Below are 6,352 nucleotides of genomic sequence, written 5' to 3'. Positions count from 1 at the left end.
AACAGTCCAACTGTTATTCACTGCACACTGCTGTAACTTCTGTCTTGCCCGGGAAGATGAAGGCAAGAAGGAAGTATGACACAAAGCAGCTCCTTACCCTTCACTAACAGGAATAGGGTAGAAATGCTTCATTAAAGACTCCTCTGCAAGCAAAATTTATCCATGGCTCAACATAATAGAGGGATGGTGGTGGTGAGTAGGGGTATGTATGGATTCCATTTATTTATATTTTAGAAGTCTCCTAGGAGAGTCGATTTCCTTCACAGGCAAATGTTCACAAAGGACACAAAAAAAAAAGAAATGTCCGAAGATAGGCTTTGGAGTAAAAAACAAAAGATATTCACCAGTGTTTTACCAGAGATTAGGACAAGGTTCTTCAGGCTTGAAAAAATATCAGCTTCATTTTGGGATGCTAATTATTTTTAAGTGTTTACAATCCAGAATTATGAAAACTGGAAGAATTTCTCCCCTATGTTAGTTCTGATTTCTATCATCTGGGCAAGGCTGGACAATTTCAATTCAGTGGAAAATTAGTTTGGGAGCCAGAGGGGAAAGAAAAAAATCCCCAAGAATTAAAAGAACAGGAGTTAATGTTGAAGCCTGAGGCTGTGACATGAAATGTATCACAAAACTGTTTACCTGTAAAATTCTGATTTAGATTTACATTTTCATCTTACGTTCACTGGACTCGTTCTTTGGGTTACTGATTACTTTACCCACTCTTGCTTGTCTCTACCCTGCACCTCTGGTTTTTTCAGAAAGTGAACAAAAAAAGAAACAGTTGGAGAATAATGTAACAGTGTTAAACACAAAGTAAGATTAAGATGACAATTTATGGCAGTACTTTAGAACAACAGCCTTATTCATAACTACAATTTCCCATGGGTTTTTTTTTCCCTTGAGGGATAACTGGAGAAATAAACTGTTGCTCAAGAGCACTGTGGCCCACTAAAGCACAACAAGCTTACAGGCAGGAAAATCTCATTTCAGGTGTTCCTGTAACACACTGTGTTCCAATTCTGGCCATGACCTTTACCTGCAGCAAATCAATGCAGCTGTTTTTCCCAGGTCTCTCTTGCAAGATTTTATTTTAAACCTGTACTGGGGCAGCCTCACATTGTTTGTTCACAAAGGACCAAGCTCAACAAGTTTTGATCTCATGTGGGGCTGTCAAGGTGCTGCAGTACTACAGAGCAGTGCAACAACCTTGATACGTGTGGGTATGAATACACACAGCCACCAGCACTTCATACGCATTTCATTTGGGTAACAGACTGGGGAAGGAAGCAAAAAAATGCATCTCTGAGAGTGGAGTTGTTTAGCTTAAGAGAAATATGGATGCCTGGAGAAAACCACAACTCAACTACAGTATTTAAAAATAACTTTGATAAACTCCCTTATTTTTATAAAATCTCTGTAACGATCACAGTGTTAATTTCCTTGTTCTCATATTGGCTATAGGAACATCTGTTATTACATATGATACGGAGAAAAAGTCGGTTTCCAGAGAGGAAAACTTCCAAGCTCACCCTTTCATCTCTGCCCACATGACAAAAATAAAAGCAGCAGCCAATTACTGTGCAAAATCCAGAAACCCATAGCTGTATGTTCTTCACAAACTATTTACACAACTGCATTTTCTGTTACCTCCCTCTTTCAAATTCTAAAAAATTTAAAGGATTTTAAATGAAAATAATAAAATTAGTTTAATCCTCTATTTTGAAAATATTGCTAAGATTTGTCTTTTTTGCTGTGTCTGAGTACACAGGATCGTAGAGTTATTTCAGCTTCCAAAAATTAATGAACCAACATCAGAATTGAAGGAGACAGTAAAAAAACTCTAATGTTCTGAATCAAGATTTTGAGATTTACTTGAAGAAATACAACTATTGGGTTTGAACTAAGTTTTCTATCTCCAGTGGCAAATGATTTCTTAGTGCAAACCTCTACCAAATTTAAACAGATACCTTCTTATTAAGGGGGGATTTAGCTTAATAAGCAACACTTAACACAAGGCATTCGAAAACAAAAAAGAAATAAAAATATAAAAACCTTTAAATCTTCACCCTCTATTTGGAATTTCACATCTGAAGCTGCTAGGACTCTAAGTAGCAGAGTGCTCACCCTAGGCAGTGTGAGGGCATTCACCTTGCAGCCCCCTCCCATCCTGTGGCACCTCCCCAGTGCTGATGGAATTGTCTTCCAAAGCTGCCCCAGTCAGCACTTTTCAGGGGCTGGTGCTCCTGGAGATGCTGCTGGAACAACACTGAATTATTTAGCACTCATTGTACCTCTCCAAGCACAACGAGGAGCAGGCAGCAGCCTTGTGGCCTTTGACTGAAGGCTATGCTGTCTTTTGCATACCAGATTTTGTCCTGCTTTTCCAAAGGCAGTGCTGGATGTGAACAGAAGAAAAGGCAAACTCTTCCCTCTGTTGTTCCACACTGGCACAGCCTCAGTCTCAGCCCTCTGTTGGCTTTTGGAATATTTTATATAGGGCTGCTGCTTCCCCATACACTCAGAACACTGAATATAGGACAAAAAATGTTAAAGAGCCAAATAATGGAAGAACTGCAGACGTTGCTCACTGCAAAACTACAAAGTACAATATTGAAGTGGAAAAGCAAAGTTATTGTAAAACAAGTTGTAAAAGACTCAGAAAAAAAAAAATATGAATGCACCTTTTTAGATGAGATGTTTGTTGTATGTTCCTGAACCTCAAATAAGATTTTAACTTCTTACAGTTTTGTAATTCTCGGAATGACTCAAGATAGTGAAAACACAACTTTTCTAAATCCAAACCCATAAATTATAACATACAGCCTGGAAAAGGCTGGAATACAATTCCTAACATCACAATCTTTCATATGAAGAAATACATTTTTACAATAACATACAAATTTATAAATATTTAAGCTGCCATAATTATTACCTGCTGACATCTGTCACTTTTCAGGATACATTTTTCCTCCAGTGACAGCAGCATTCCTCTGAGAGCCACAGTTCAGAATATTGAGCAGTCATGTCCGTTACAGAGGAAAATACACTGCACATGAAAAAGCAGAGTCCTATTACAAATTTTGCTCTATTAATACTGCATGAAATTCTACTAACTTTGTCTATGTTGGGTCGGCAACTGTCCAAGTTACTTCCATACTTTTTTAATAGTTGCTTAAGTGAATAGTGCAAATAAAAGGAGTACAGAAATGATTTTATGTTTCATATTAAGTATTGTAACTTTAATATTGCTTATGTAGTATCGATATGAGATATTAGGCTTCAATTTCAAAAACACTTCTTATATGAAGTATGTTAATATAACATAACTATTTGTTAGCTATGTAATAACTAATAACCTACCTCCATTTTCAATCAGACAATGTCATAAGTTTGAAATCAATTTATTTTCACCTATAAAACTTTCTCTCACAGATATGATATGTTTTCTGCATTTTAGCTGCACTTAACTACATTTCTGTTAGCCAGGTTCTCTGACTGCAATAACACATTGTTTATTTTGTGTCTCAACTCTTTCACTAAAGTGAAAACAAGATATATTTTGTATTGGACATATATATTCCATTAATATCTAGAAATGAAGACTACCCTGTAATTAAATTTAATTCAGAGTGGAGCTAATCCAAAAAGTAGTTTTTTTATGTTCTTTGAAGGTCCCTGTTTTCTACAGAAGTCACAGAAAATAGAAAAACTTCAGCACTACTTAGGACTGAATGTCATATTTACTATCAAGATACTAAACAGAGCCTTGCTGGCCGGGTTGCCAGCTTAAATCAACACAGTTGGTAATACATAGAATTTTTCCTTTACTCGCATTGATGGTCAATGAAATAAAGGGACCAAAGCAGTCTCAAAAATGCAAAACCTTTAAAAAGCATGACTAGTGCAAGATAGGAACTGTGAATGCTCCTGTTCCTGGTATTACTCCAGTAAAATGTCCAGTAGCATTTTTTTCCTGGGGCAATTAAATGCTTATAACACTGTCAACTGTCCTTTTCATTCAACAGAGAGGAATCCCCAAGTTTTGGAGACAGAAGGGTATTTTTTCCCCTGTTGTTCATAGAGTTAGACAAGAAAAATAAAGGATGACAAAAGCAATCTAAGCAGTGCAGAAGGGTCAGGAATGGAAGGAGAGATGGTGACTCAGCTTGGTGAATTAGTTATTTAAAACACAGATGGTTCGTGACCTACATGCTAAAAACTGCCTGTGAGGCACCTTTCCCTCACTCTCACAGAAGCTGTTTTCACCTTAGCTGGAGAGTCTTGAGTCTCTTCTTCATGTGAGACCCAGAAATCTTCTTGCCTGAATAGGAAAGGTGGATCCTGCTGCCTTCTGCTCCCACATCCAACCCCTGTTTAGCAGACAGCCTTTGTTCCATCCGCTCACTCTCACTGAGGCTTGGACCCAGCTGGAACTAAACCTCAATTTCTTGGGAGAAAGCAGGAAAGGCAGAGGGCAACCCACGCTGACTTCACCAGCCCTGGGCAAGCCTCCAGTGCAGAGGTGGCCTCCTGATCCTGCTGGTGGAAACTGCAGCTACGGCAGCACAAGCCTTTGCCCAAATGCCTTGAAGAGTTAAGAAAGAAGGCACCTCCTTCCTCCACTTGTCCAGTAAAGTATTGGTTCTATGGTATTACAAAACAACTAAGAGGTAAAGAGATTAAGTAACATTTATTTGGCTTTTTGCAGAGTTAAATTGGGTTGCCAGAGGGGGTAGCACAGAATGTATAAAAAAAAATAGCCTTCCCAAAGGATAAGAAACTAATCTTTTTGGTCAGCCAAATTTCTTTTCCTCCAGCTAGTTACCTGAAAAGCACATTTGACAATATGAAGCCCTCAAAATTTGCTTCTTTTACAGATCTTTTGTCTAAACCAGCAGCACACACAAATAATTTCAGTGAGAAATACTGAGAAAGCAGCATGTGAAACAGCCAGCTACATGCAACTTTGATGTCTTCCCTTTCTCCACTCTTGAACACGGTAGTCTGCTGAAGTGAAAATCATTTCTCTTCTGGCAGAGCAGCAGGTTTTTCTGCTAGAAAACATAGAGCTGACGATCTTACTTGGATTTTTCTCTTTTGGGTTTTCTTTATCTCTGGGCTTTAAATCTGATGAAGGAGGAAACTCTGCAGGCTTCCCCTTTGTGGCAGACAGAATCCTGCAGTCATTTGATTAAGGTGACACCTATTCTGCTGCAGATGAGTAAGACAGCCAAACAAACCCGGCAGCTGTGGCACTGAGCACAATCCAGTAGCCCACATGACTGTATTTTTCTGTTGACAACTTATTTAATACCAAAAATAGACTCCTCCTAGCTGCCTACCCACTGCCTGGCTAGTTCATATCCCAGTGCAGAATTTGGAAACCAGCTCTGAAGGCTTACCCTGCAAAATGGGCCGTGTAAGAATAGCAGTAAAAAAATATTCATTGAAGCCATCAGAAGTCACAGTCTACATCCATTTGAAAAAATAAGATTACTCCTGGTTTTGATGCAATTTTCCTCAATTCCTATCCTCAGAATTAGGAATGCACAAAACTGGAGAGAACTGACATTTTTGAGGGAGGAGGAAGAGTTCAAGGTGAAAATCTCCCAATTTACAGAAGCATTTGGGGCTTTACAGAATAGTAACATTCTTCAGATACACAAGTCTGCATAGTGTAACTTCCTGTATAAAGCTGAAATAATTTGCACTGGGTTTGCTTCCTTTAATAAAGACTTTCAAAACTGAATGCCTGAATTTGTTTTGTGTTTCAAGTTCAATCACATTTTGGAGGCAGAGTTAAACAGACAGAACAACATCTTCTGGGGTTAGAAGGAGTAAAATAAACAGCAGGAGGCTATGGATAAGTATGTGAAGCCCACAGGTCAGAACCAGCTGAAATTAGGGTGTGATAGATAATTTGTATAACCTCAGTGGCTTACTTCAGTTAACACCAAGCAGCTCAGGACAAACTCTACAGAAATAATATACTTACCAGAAATCGTGCTTCTGGTTTACTTCTTTATGTGTGTAAAGATAGACCTTTTACTAAAACCCCTAATATTAAAGACTTTTAAATCATCTTTATTAATATTTATAACAAAAAAAACAAACAAAACAAGAAACAAACAAACAAAGCAACAACAAAAACCCAAACAAACCGAACTAGTGCTTTATGGCTAAGAACTACTATTGCTGATGGAAAAGAGTATTGAAAAATTTGGCCCACAGTCAAACCAACTGAACACTGCGAGCATCTTTAAAGCCAGCTCTGTCTTTTTGATGCTGGGAGAAAGTCTTTACCCTTATTTTTGAAAGAAAAAGAGACCACCTATCAGTTGAGCAATGGAAA

This window comes from Corvus brachyrhynchos, unplaced genomic scaffold, assembly GCF_000691975.1.
Source record: "Corvus brachyrhynchos isolate BGI_N302 unplaced genomic scaffold, ASM69197v1 scaffold101, whole genome shotgun sequence".
Taxonomy (NCBI): domain Eukaryota; kingdom Metazoa; phylum Chordata; class Aves; order Passeriformes; family Corvidae; genus Corvus; species Corvus brachyrhynchos.
The sequence above is the reverse complement of the archived record's forward strand: the minus strand, read 5'-3'. Positions refer to the sequence as shown.